Here is a 12,289-nt window from a genome sequence, read left to right as displayed (position 1 = left end):
ATTTTTATTATTCCCACATTATGGAAGAGGAAATTGAGGCTCAGAGAAGTTGAATAACATGTCATTACCTTCATTAAAAGTCATGTCTGACTGCAAGGCTAAGCCCTCAAGGGTCCCAGGACACTTCTCATCATGTGGCCATCTCAGAGCACAGACATTCCAAGTGTCCTATCCTGGGTGTGGCTAATTAGGCATCTTTGCTATTGGTCTAGATCTGAGCCGCTGGAAAACCTGCTCTTTTTTGCCTGTAAAATTTTCCAGATCAAAAGCCCAGTGTAATCAGTCCTCTGTAAAGTCCCACACCCAGCACCATGTGAGTATCTGGTGGAAGTTCAAAGGAAGAAGATATAGGTGAAATTTACTGAGCACCCACCGTGCATGCAGCTCTTATCAAGTGCCATGGGGGATCTTTTAAAAGAAAGAAAAGAGGAGATACAGTCCTTGCCCTTGGAAAACACAAATGCATACCTTTGGGGAAAAAGAAAAGGCCACCAGCATTTGCAAAGCAACACACACGAGTGCAGATGAATACTGGCTCCTTGTGAGAGGACTGGCTATTCAGTCAGCATACTGATTACAAACCCCGAAGAGAGTGTTTTAAACCTGTTTCTAATGCACTGGAGGCACTCTGCGTAACTCCAACTGTCACCCATCCAGCCACTGGCTACCCTCGCAGGGAGAGAGTGGCAGAGCAAGCCTACAGAGTCCTGGTTTTCTCTTGATGCAAAACCCCATTTCGTACATGCTTGTGAAGTGTCCAGAATGTGCCCCACGGGGTAGCAGGACTATGGGGACTATATGAAAAGAAGCTAAGGCCCAAGCTTCTAACATCAACAGACTTAGTGATGAAGGAAAAAAGGAGCATGTCCTTCTAAAGCCACGTGGACATGACCATGAGGTGAGACAGAATGTCTGTAGGCACAGAGCACCGAAGAGGCCCATAGGTATGGGTTTGCTACAGACAACCCAAATGGGTTGCAGGTGAGTGGAGAGGAATGCCACAAGGTGACAGGTGAGCCACTAGTGTAAGAAGCTTCTTTTCAGATAGCACAGCATATGTGTCCACGCCTGGGACCAGAGTGAGGACCACAGCAGCTGGCCCCTGTGTCAGCTCTCTGAAATAAACATTTGTCTCAGGCTAATGGTTTTCAAACCATGTTCTCAATGGGATCTCTAATTTAGGGAGAAAATATGTTTTTGTGTATAAATTGATTTTATACGTTAAAATTATGACATTTATTTATCAGAAAGCCTTATCATATTCTTTACTGTAATTGCAGGCTTATATCTATGATATAAGGTAATGCATTTCCCAAATCACCTCTGCACTCCTGGAAGAATCTACACTTCTGTTCATAGCTCTTTGTCTTTTAGTAGGGAACCTCCCTATTGAAGGCTTGATTTCTCCTTCCCAGGGTACCAGCTCTGACCATGTGACATGCTCTCCTGGGTGGATCGTCAACAGAAGTGATGAAGCCAAGTTTAAGTAGATACTTCAAGAACCACTGTTTAGTTTCATCACCTCACTTGCTCTTTTCCATGTAAGTGATGTGAGCCAGAAAATGATGTTTGCTTTTGCCTAAAACCCAGAAGTCAGAGGACATGGGACAGAGCTAAAGTGAACCCACAGCAATCATGCAACATGGATAGGGAAATAAACTTCTGTCTTAAGCCAGTGATGATTGGGGATCATTTGTTACTGCAGCAGAACTGAGCAAAACCTAGGAAGTGGCTGACTTCCTGCTACATGATGAAATACACTGCATCAGGAAAAGCTTGTGCCAAGGTCTTATCCTCAGCATGATATTTACACAGCTAGCTCTGGTACATAATAGACGTTCAGTAAATAGCCTTTTAAATGATAAAGGCGAGAAGGAAGGGTGGCAGTATTCATTCTGCTGCTCTAAATTCCATTTTGCCCACTAGGAGGCTCCCAACCTGCCTCCACAAGGAATGCAGGTGCTACAGATCTGACTTTGCCCTGCTCATCCTGCCCCATCCTTCTCCCACATCTACTCTAAGTCCTCTCTCTGAGCTCCACAGTCAGCTGTCTTGCTCTCAGTCTTCTTGTTCACCTCAGCCTATTGCTGGAGTCAGAGCCTAGTCTACCTGCCTCCAGATTACCAGACATCTATTCCCTAGGTGACCCTACCTTGACCAGGAGCCCTGTGACTTTAACTTCTCTATCACCTCCTTGGCTGGGCTGCAGTACCCTTTCCCCTGCTCAGCCCCTGACAGCAATCAGTGGATACATCTAGCCCTCTCCCTGACTGCCACTGAGAAAACAGTACTTATATGCACCAGCAAAATCCAAGTTTCAAGGGCACAGATCTGTTTTCTATCTTCTGGGACAATATGTGGCATTTAAATGAAGCTCAAAAGGCTATGATTCCATCTCTTTATAAAGTTCAAAACAGGCTATTTAGAGATTCAGACATAGTTGTTAAAAACTCCTCTCAAAGGGGGATGACAAACACCATCAAGGCAGGGGTCACTTCCCCAGGAAGGCAACAGGGTGAGGCAGACAGGAGCCCACAGGAAGCAGCACAAAAATGGGCATGTTTGGTTCAGGGACTTTTGCTTTGTTACCAGGCTTGACAACTGCTATAAATAATATAGATATTTTATGCCCCAAATACTTTACAATAAAATCTAAACAAAATACATAGGCTTCTCTGGAGGTGAAAGCGAGCTAGAACCACATCTCTCCTGGGAAACTCATCACGACAAGTGACAGTGCATATGTGAGGGGCCCTCTGGGAACAGTGGAGAGTGCAAATCTCTGAACCTGAGTCCTGAATCATCACTGGGCAGAGGCCTCCAGCATCTCACAAATGTTTCCTTCCTCCAGCTCATGTCCCATCCTCTTAGTCACCTTCTCAGTCATTTACCATTCTCCTTTTTCTCCCAGGCACCTGCTTCTGCTAGAGCAGAACAGACACAGAAACCAAAAGTGTTCCCCATTCCAGCTTTATCCAAATGGCTTCCTGCCAAGTGGTCCGTACAATGAGTGGGACCTTAACAGCAAATAGAAGCATCCAACTCCCTCTCCCATGGTGCATGTCATACATCCCCAGCTGGAGAGAATGCACAGACCTGGCTAGACCTTGCAAACATGTGCCCTGGTCTGCACACACACAGAAACCCAAAGCAGGTATGCTGCACCGTGAGTACAGGCCTGCCAAGACAACAGGAACCAAGAGGAAAAGAGGCAGCCGTGGTAGCTTTCCAATGCAGCAATCTCATTCTCTGCTAGATACAGGTGCACGATCCAAGAGAGCGGGTTCCCATCGATCAAGACAGATACAGCTTTGAATGTGTATGATTTTTATTTGTCAATTGTCCAGCTCTCCATATAGCTGGAACAATTACAAATAAAGGCCTAAATAATCCTTCCTGGAAAAGAGATGGCTGGGAACAGAAAATAAGAGAACAGAAGGATTTTCCTAGGGAGACGCAAGGAGGGAGAAATTAGCACCACCCAAGCCACAGGGACATCACTGGCTTCCTCCTGAGTTGAAGACCAAATGACAGGGATTCAGCATCTTCCCTCTTACACTGTGCTCAAAACAGGAGCTGAACACTGGTAAAATAAGGGATGATGATTGCTTTGCAGTAAGCACTTGCTCAGACAGCCTTTGTGTCCTGCCTGTACATCTACCCTGGGGTAGGGAGGCTCCAGGCACAGTCAGAACATGCAGAGCTCCCAGGCACTGATGGCGAGCCACCCATCACACATGTACAGCCTGGAGTTTGAAAACCAAGAACCAGACTAAAAACAATGACCTTCTTGCGGGTAATAAGGATATATCCAGGGAGACAGATTGCCATCAGTGGCCACTGTTGCCCTCTGGGGAGGGTCTTTCCTCCAGCCCTGGCCAACACCAGCAGTGGAACTGAGGGGAGGAGTGGTTCCTGCTCTGCTCACCCACCTGAAGGCACAGCTTGCCGCCTGTTAGGAGTTTGATGTGCATCCTTCACAAAAGACACCTATGAGTTCCACCCAGTAGTAACTCGGAACGGGCCCTCATTTGACAATAAGGTCTTCACAGAGGTAACCAACCTAAAATGGGCTTGTTAGGGTAAGCCCTGCTCCAATATTACTGGTGTCCTTGGATACAGAAACAAATCCTCGAGTTAGGTTAGCACTAGCAAGGAGCAGTGGAATGCATGGCAAGGTCACAGGTTTAAGTTAGTTTTTCTTTAAGTTGCTGCCAAGGCAGATAAATAAATCAGATGTAGTAGATAATCTGTAGAAAAATACCAGTTCACAAACCTTGAGGATAAACAAATAAAAGTAAAAGAGGTAAATGGCCAGGGTGGGAAAGACCTCTAGAAAGAAGGATTCATAGGACTCTTAATAGGATCCATAAAGGTCAAAATAAAACTGGGAGTTATGGCCCCCAGTGTTTTCTAGTATCTCAGAAGTGGGTATTCTTCCGTGGTTCAGATGTAGTGAGGTAATCTCTGACTGACTACTGGCCCCAAAGCCCACATTAACATGGGATTTACTTATAGATGAAGCCCCCCTAAATAGGATGGCCACCATGACAGTTAAGGAGAGGACCAACCAAGGTCAAAAAAACTCCACTGCCCAATGTGAAGGAGGACTTGAACACCAGATTAGCAAACAGTGCAGAAGGTGGCCCCCAGTTCTGTTGTCGGAACACAAGAACCAACCGAGGTTTGGAGTTTCAGGTCCCCAGTCTTTTGTGGCATCCAGAGAGGGAAGATGCTGTAAGGAGACAGCCATCTATAAACCAAGGGACACCTGGGGCCACCAGGAGCAAAGAGACAGGCAACAGATTCTCCCTCACCACCCTCAGAAGGAACCAGACATGATTCAGTTCTCTGATTTCAGACTTTGGGCCTCCAGGAGGGTGAGGCCATAAATCTCCATTGTTTACACCACCCGGTTTGCAGTACTTTGTTGTCTCAGCCCTGGCAAACCAATATACTTTCCATCCAGATTTTTAAAGAGATAGACTCAAAGGAATGGAAATGCTTTATCTTCGGTTTAAAAACCATAGATCTTTGTGCAAGATGGTTCAGGTGTACTGGCCAGAAAAAAAATAACTCTGGAGCGGCACTCTCAGGATGGGAGGTGGTTGGACCTAGAGAACTTGGCCATAGTTGGATTGGCGGTCATTCATGCCCAGAAAAGAGGACATACAAAACATTCAAGCATTTATGTTGATTTTATGATAAGGCAGCTAAGTAAATAATTAGTACTAACTCTTTAAAGGAGGAGAGTGAGAAACTGAGAAATAAGTTAAGGGCTTTGAAACATGTACTGGCACCCATACCCAGATAGACAACTCTAAGACTTCAGACCTTTGACCTACTAGAACACAGAAACAGAGAGCCATAGACTTCACGAACAGGCAGAAATATTCAAAATACTGACCTACTTAAAAATAAAGGTGCTAGCAGATTTCCCAACCAATCTCCACTTCTGTTTTGCGTAACACACAAATACGTTGGAATGAGTGAATGTTTTCTTGCAAATGGCCCGTAAATCTTTCTCTTCAATGATTTGTAAAGCAAAACTAATAACTTCTCTCTGGTTCGTTGCTCACGCAGGTCTTGACTGAGTACATTTCTCCACCACACCACACTCCTCACTTTACCTCGCCTGTTTGGGTATTATTTTTAACATTTTATTTAAATTGCTTTCTCCACTGTATTTCATCAACCTATCATCTATTTTTAAACCAGACTGTTGACAGTGCAGAGTTGACAATTTTGTTCACAGTTGATGAATTCTGATTTGTTTTTATTTGGCCAAAATCATGTCACAGTAGAGGGGGGAAGTAATTCCCAGGCTTTGCTGGCTTTAATATTTGGGTGTGAATTGAGAGGCTGCCGACAGCAGGGCTCGGATGTTCCCTTCTCCTCTCTCTTCTTTAGCCACATGGGTTTCTTTGCTCTCTCTCAAGTGTTGTCGGAACCTTCCACTTCAGGGCCTTCGCATTTCCCTTTGCTTAGACCAACCCCTTCCCCCAGAGAGTAGCACAGCTCACTTTATTCTGTTCTCTGCTCAGATGTTGCCTTGACAGAAGATTTTATTACCCTCACCACTCTTCTCTATTTCTCTTTTTCTTTCATTAGCACCTGCCATATCAAGTTCATCGGAACGACCTTTGTCCTACTGGTTCAGGGTTGGGACTAGCAGGTGCTCTGTGACAATTTGGTGAATGCACCAAAGCACGCGCGCGCATGCACACACACACACACACACACACACACACACACATATACACACATGAATATTCATTTGGGCTTTGAGTGATACCAAGGACCTCTCCCTTGTTTCTCTGCATGGTTCCTTTCAGATGATCTCTGAGTCACTCAAGCCCAAGGCAGAGACAGGTGGTTACTCTTTCATCAGCCAGGGATCATGGTAGCTGAACTGATGGTTGACCTGCGTATGACCCAGCACTGAGTCTTGCATGCATGAGCTCCCCCTCCTCGTTCACACACTCATGAGTTAAGAGTTCCAAAAGAAGTCAGAACTTTAACCTTTAAAACCAAGCTGATAAGACTGAAATCAAGGAAAAAAGCCCTTTTTATATAAAAAGAATGCCAGCCAAATAAATTTAGAAGGAAGACCAGAATTACAAAATCACCATTGCCAATGCCCTGTGTAATAACTGCATCAGGAAAAGGTCATTTCATGTTTGCAAAAAAAAGAAAGAAAGAAAAAATTGGGTAAAAATGGTTGGGGAGCAAGACATTCACATAGACTCAGTGCCCCACAGAATACTTGATGACTACAGAGAGGAGAATGCACATTTCCAATAAAACATATGGCAGTCACCCCTTAAGACAGGGATCTAGGGACCAAGTTAGTGCCACTGTAGGGCAACTGGTATGTGCTTCCTGATGTGCCACAAAATTACATGCTGCCACTTAGGAAGAGCTGGTGCCAAAAATGCTGCCCCTGAGACCACTCAGGAAGAAACAGACAAACTCAAATTGAGGATGCTTTGTAAGATGACTGCCTGGACTCACCCTAAAAAGAAAACAATAAAACAACTACAAACATGGGGTAGAGTTAGATCATTATTCCAGATTCAAAGATGAGGGGGAAAGTGCAATGAATAAAACTTGATTAGTTCTTGAATAATAGTAAGGACACAGAACTATAAGGGTGTTTGGGGAAAAACAATGATTTTAATTTGAACTGTGTATTTGGTGATTTTGTAAAATTATTCATCTCTTAAGTGTAATAATACCAACGTGGTTATACAGAAGAAGACCCCCCCCTTTGCTTTTCTTAGGGGTGAGGCATCACATTGTCTATAAATTTTCTTCTAAATAATTCAAGGAAAAGTGTGTATGTGTATACAGAAGGCAGGTGGAACAGGGTGGCAAGTGTGGTCAAATGTTACCAACTGTCACATCATGGTGATGACCTTCCAGGGCTCACTGCATTATTATTTAGGCTATGCATGTGCTGAATGATTATTAATTTGAGAGCAGAAGGAAAATTTTTAATTTGCATCACCTAGTTGTGCTAGGGGAACATTTCCCAGAAACCACTCCTGCTGCTCCCCAGGACTTGCCTCTCAGCCACTGCAATCCCTTTTTCCTCCGCCAGCTTCCCACTAGGGGGCAGGCTACTTGAGGGATGCAACTAGATCCTGTTTTCTGCTACATCGGGGACATGGCCTACACTTGCAAAGAAGCAGGCCTACAATAAAGAATTGTTAAAGGGAAAATGATTGAGGTTTTCCTGAAGCACAAATCCTTTTAACTGATGTCAGCTAGCAACACCACAATTAGAAGGCCAAACACAGATGCACAGAATTGCAGCAGTTTCAATCTTCAAGGACACCCTTTCCTGTGACACAGGGAGAAACTGACACTGGGAAAAGATAGACCTCTTGTCCATGGTTATTCTTTTAAATAACGTCCTCACCTTCTCCTTCCCTTGTGTATCTTGTCAATTTAGCAAACCACTTTTCAGAAAGCAAGGAAGCAAATTTCAGTTCGGTTCACATACAACTTGTCCTAGGTTTGCTTTTAGAGGCAAAAATGAATAAGGTTTCTCTGGATTTTGTAACAAAACCAGTTCAGAGTCTTGCACATGAAACACCAAAGGAAGATGTAAGAATCCATGTGAGGGAGGCTGAGAAAAAGATGCTATCTCCCCAGGGGTGGGAATGCATATGACAGGTTACAACTCTGAGCAATCCCTACAGCCTCCAACTGGGGACTCCTCTGTGCCATGGGAGTTGGTGAGGAGAGCTGCTCTCCCAGGTGTATGCCCTGCCCACATGCACTCTGCACTCCCTTGTGGCTGGCTTCAGTCATGGACCCTGTTCTGACTCGCTACATCATACCACTGGGGCTTCTTCGATTGGTACTCTCTATTTCTCACTGCCAGGTCCTTCTCTGCTGCCTGCTCTGCCTGGGACCATCTGAGGACCTTATAATGCATTATAATTTTACATTTCTGTGGGATGTTTCCTCCAACTGGACTGAGGGGGACAGATAAAGAAGAACTTGGAGTTCCCAGGCTTCTTTCTATCACTACCTAATACAGTACCTGGACACACTAGGTGCTCCATAAAAATATATCGAGTAAAGAGATGAACAAAAACAATGGCCTATGTGCAGAGGTGACTGGCAGAACCGTATGTCCCCCCCCAACCCCAAGGCTTTGACTGTGAGTAGCTGCTCACACCTCGACAGGAACCTGTGGAGGATACAAATCCGTAAACGATCAATATCAAGTTTCTTCCCAGCTGTATAATGCAAGGACTCAAACACACGTGCAGCTGATTTACACAGAAGTGAAGAAGTATGCTATTTCAGGGACACCAAGTCAGACTTGCTTCAGCCTCCCCCACTTTCTTGCCTACTCCAGTTTTCTTCTTCCAGGCAGGATTTCAGGAGCTCTGGGCTCAGTCTGTGCCCCAGGGTGAGTCTCTCTCCCTCCCTCTTCTCTCCTCCGTAGCGCTCAGTACACTGAGCTTCTCTGTTTGCTTATCTGCCTCTTGAGGGATACAGGCATCTTGGTCCACAGCCTAGCACACAGCCTGCACCTAGTTCATGTTTGTTTATTCAAGAAATGTACCTTCCGTAGCCCCACATGAGAGCAGATGTCAGCATGTTCGTTTTATAGATTAAGACACTGAAACCTAGAGAATGCAAATGACTGCCTTAAGGCCAGGAAATAGCAGATTCCATTTTAATCCAACCCCTCAACTTCTCCCTAGCCCAATGGTGCCTGTGATGACTCACAGATTTCTACAAAAGCAAGGGCTTTGGCAAAACCTTTCGGGGAACCTCAGGAAAGCTGAATGACAAGGCAGAGGACAGAGAAGCATGGAGAAATAAAAAGATGTCAGAGAAGGAGAAAGGGAGAAGGGTCAGGGACCCCTGCTGGAGGCTGACATGGTGCAGTGTTGCAGGGAGAAAATGGAGCCCACAGGCCACTTCTCCCATGATGCCCCATGAAAACCTGCTTGTCAACTGTAACTTGTCACTCATGATAATGACATTAGTCAAAGATACTCAAATGGTTGCTAATAGCAAAGGGAGCTTACAGAAATGAAGTTATTAGGCCACAGGCCTAGATCAGAGGATGCAGGCACTCCCTTGGTGTTCCAGAAACTCACAGCACCCTGACTTCACCTCTCCTAGAGGTATAAAGACCACTGTCAATGCTCCCACGGGAGCTCTCTGGATCAAAGCATTTCCAGCAGCGTGCGGTTCATAGGAGCTGGACATGAACCTGTGCCTCAAAATTGCTCAGGAAGGATTTACTGAAATTAACTAGCCATCTTGCCAGAAACTCTACAATCTAGACTATCAACTCTATTTGAGAGAGAGATAAGAGGAGAAAAGATAAGAAGGCTCACACCTAAGAATCCAAGAAGGAGAGGACAAGAAAAGAAGTCAGAGGTGGCATGGTGGAAAAAAGAGGAGGGATAAAAAGTGGAAGAAAAGCAAGGGATAAGGTTAGAAGATGCTCTAGTGTGGGGAAATGCACAGAACACCCAGGAGGGACTGCAGGAGGAATAGGAGGTGGCGGGGACCCAGGACCCGGGCCACATTTCTCACACCCGGCCTGGTTGTATGTGGGCTCAGGCGGCTCCAGGAGGAAGGAAGAAAATGTTCTGAAGTACCAGCACTTGCTTAAAATAATATCTCCACTGCTATAAATGCCCCCGCAATGCCTGTCTCTCTGTGGCCCTGGTTTCCTGGGAAGGGCCCCGTCCACACTAAATCTTCTCTCCCATCTGGTTGTGCCCCCACCTGCTGGGGAAGTGTTCGCCACAGACAGGATCCACAGGAGATGGAGGGCAAGCTGAGGTGGCACCTCCTATCTATGATGGTCTCACCTCTTGGGCTGTGATGCCAGAAGGAGAGGGACTTCCTACCCAGGGTGCATCTGCAGCTCTCACTGCAAACCTAGCAGGGAAGTTGGCATCCCAGCTCCACTGATAATAGCAGTGAGAATCAGAGCAATTTGCACAACATTTCCAAGTCTCCATTTCCTTACTACTAAATAAAATAATCCCGCCCCCTGCAGCTGTCAGGAGGACAGACGGATAACTAAGGGATCCCCTGGCAGCATTCCTGGCACTGGGCAGACAATAAATCTTCCTCCTTTTTTCCACCTCCCTCCAGCCCCATCTTCATTTTTCCCTTCCTCCAATGGCGTCATAGCTGAGTGGTCTTTGTAAAATGCAAATTTGTTTGTGACACCCACCAGCAGCTTACAACCATTCCTTGCTTTCTGTAGACTCGGATGAAAAGTAAAACTTTATAGCCCAGGAGAAAAGGCTCCTGGCGATTCACACCCCACATATCCCTCCACCCACATCCCTAGTGTCTCTCCCAATCAGTACCCGCTCAGCTCCAGATCTGAGGCTCCCATGCCCCCAGGTAGATGACACATGGTCCACCCAGGACTATGTTGCTCAAGGCTCCCTCTAGGTGCCTGGCTTTGTCTGCAGTCACCAGGAAGCCTATGGAAGGCCTTCCCAGGTACTGCCAGCTTCTGTGCCCACTTCTCACAGGGTCTCATGCCCTGTATCTTGAAGACAGACCTTTTTTTGCCTATCTCTAACAAGCACCAAAAAGTCTATATTTTAATTCACTTGTTTAGCCCTGGCACCCATCAAAAAAAAGCTAAAATAGAGCAAAAGATGTTGGACAGATAAATAGATGCACAGGCAAGTGGACAGATGGACACCAGTCCCACCTATCTTCATGGTTTGCAGAAAAATTCCACAGAGCTTTGTTGTTTTCCTCTCAGGTCAAGTTCAAATTAAGTCTTCTCTTGCCATCTAACTGCAGGCTTGCCATCCAACTCTAGGCTCCGTGAATTGCCTTACAGCCCTCATAGTCCAGCAGGTGCAAAGCCTAGATGGCCCCTCCTGCTACCCCGATGATTCTACTGCTTCCCAGGAAGTCAGCCCACAATCCCCAAACCCTTAACAGTTTCCTCACCAGCCCTGATTAAAACCTAAGTCCTCCTTTTGGAGGCCAGTTTTTTTGCTTTCCAGCAATATCAACATGCTCAGGCCTTCAATCTCACCCTCCCTTTTCCAGTCCCTACTCCATACCTACGTTCTGCTCACCTGATGCAGTTACTGGTACCCCAGGCCAGAGACCCTGATTGGGATTCCAACCGACTAGATTTGCTAGCCTCCACTCATCCCCAAATAAGCAAAGAATGTAACAAGAAAAAATTAATATAATCACTATTTAGGCACAAGCTAATCACTGGGAAGGCAGCTAACCTACCTCCTCCAGCCCTAGAGAAGCAGGTATAATTAGTAGAAACAAAAGTCAGAAAATATACGTATGTAGCATAACCAGCAAACATGTAACAATCCAGTTTTTTAAACTTTGCTGATGCCTGCCAAGTCTTTGGGACCTGTTCCTCCTCCGTTTCCATTCTAAGTATGAGGAAACAAAGTTTTTTTTTTTTTTAAAAAAAAGTAATACAAAATTAAACCAGGAAATGGGAGGGAAAAATCAATTGGGGGCTTTTAATTTCAAAGGGGCTCTCTTATAAATTCTTTCTTTTTTCCCCCATCCTAAATTTTACCCCTCCAGGTGTGTCCACTCTGGATGCTTCCTCACCACTGGCTTCCTGCAGACCCCTCTTGCTTGCAGCCACATTTCCAACCTGTTCTCCTCAGCCACCTATTCCATGCCTGCTCCTCTTGTTTCCTCAAAATTAGAATTTAACTGCTGGATATCAGGACTTTTGTAATATGTCTATGTATCTTTCATGGTACATATATGAGCACCAAGTATTTCT

At 45.4% G+C, this 12,289-nt stretch overlaps 1 protein-coding gene across 1 annotated transcript in view; it reads right to left on the bottom strand.

Moving 5' to 3' along the window:
• The window catches only part of Spock1 (SPARC (osteonectin), cwcv and kazal like domains proteoglycan 1), a 498,332-nt gene that overhangs the window by 81,934 nt on the left and 404,109 nt on the right, over window positions 1-12,289 (bottom strand). The gene's annotated exons all lie outside the window — the stretch shown is intronic.

This window comes from Ictidomys tridecemlineatus, chromosome 1 (genome assembly GCF_052094955.1).
Source record: "Ictidomys tridecemlineatus isolate mIctTri1 chromosome 1, mIctTri1.hap1, whole genome shotgun sequence".
In the NCBI taxonomy this organism is placed as follows: domain Eukaryota; kingdom Metazoa; phylum Chordata; class Mammalia; order Rodentia; family Sciuridae; genus Ictidomys; species Ictidomys tridecemlineatus.
Note: the sequence above shows the minus strand (reverse complement) of the source record. Positions and strands in the feature narration are given on the sequence as shown.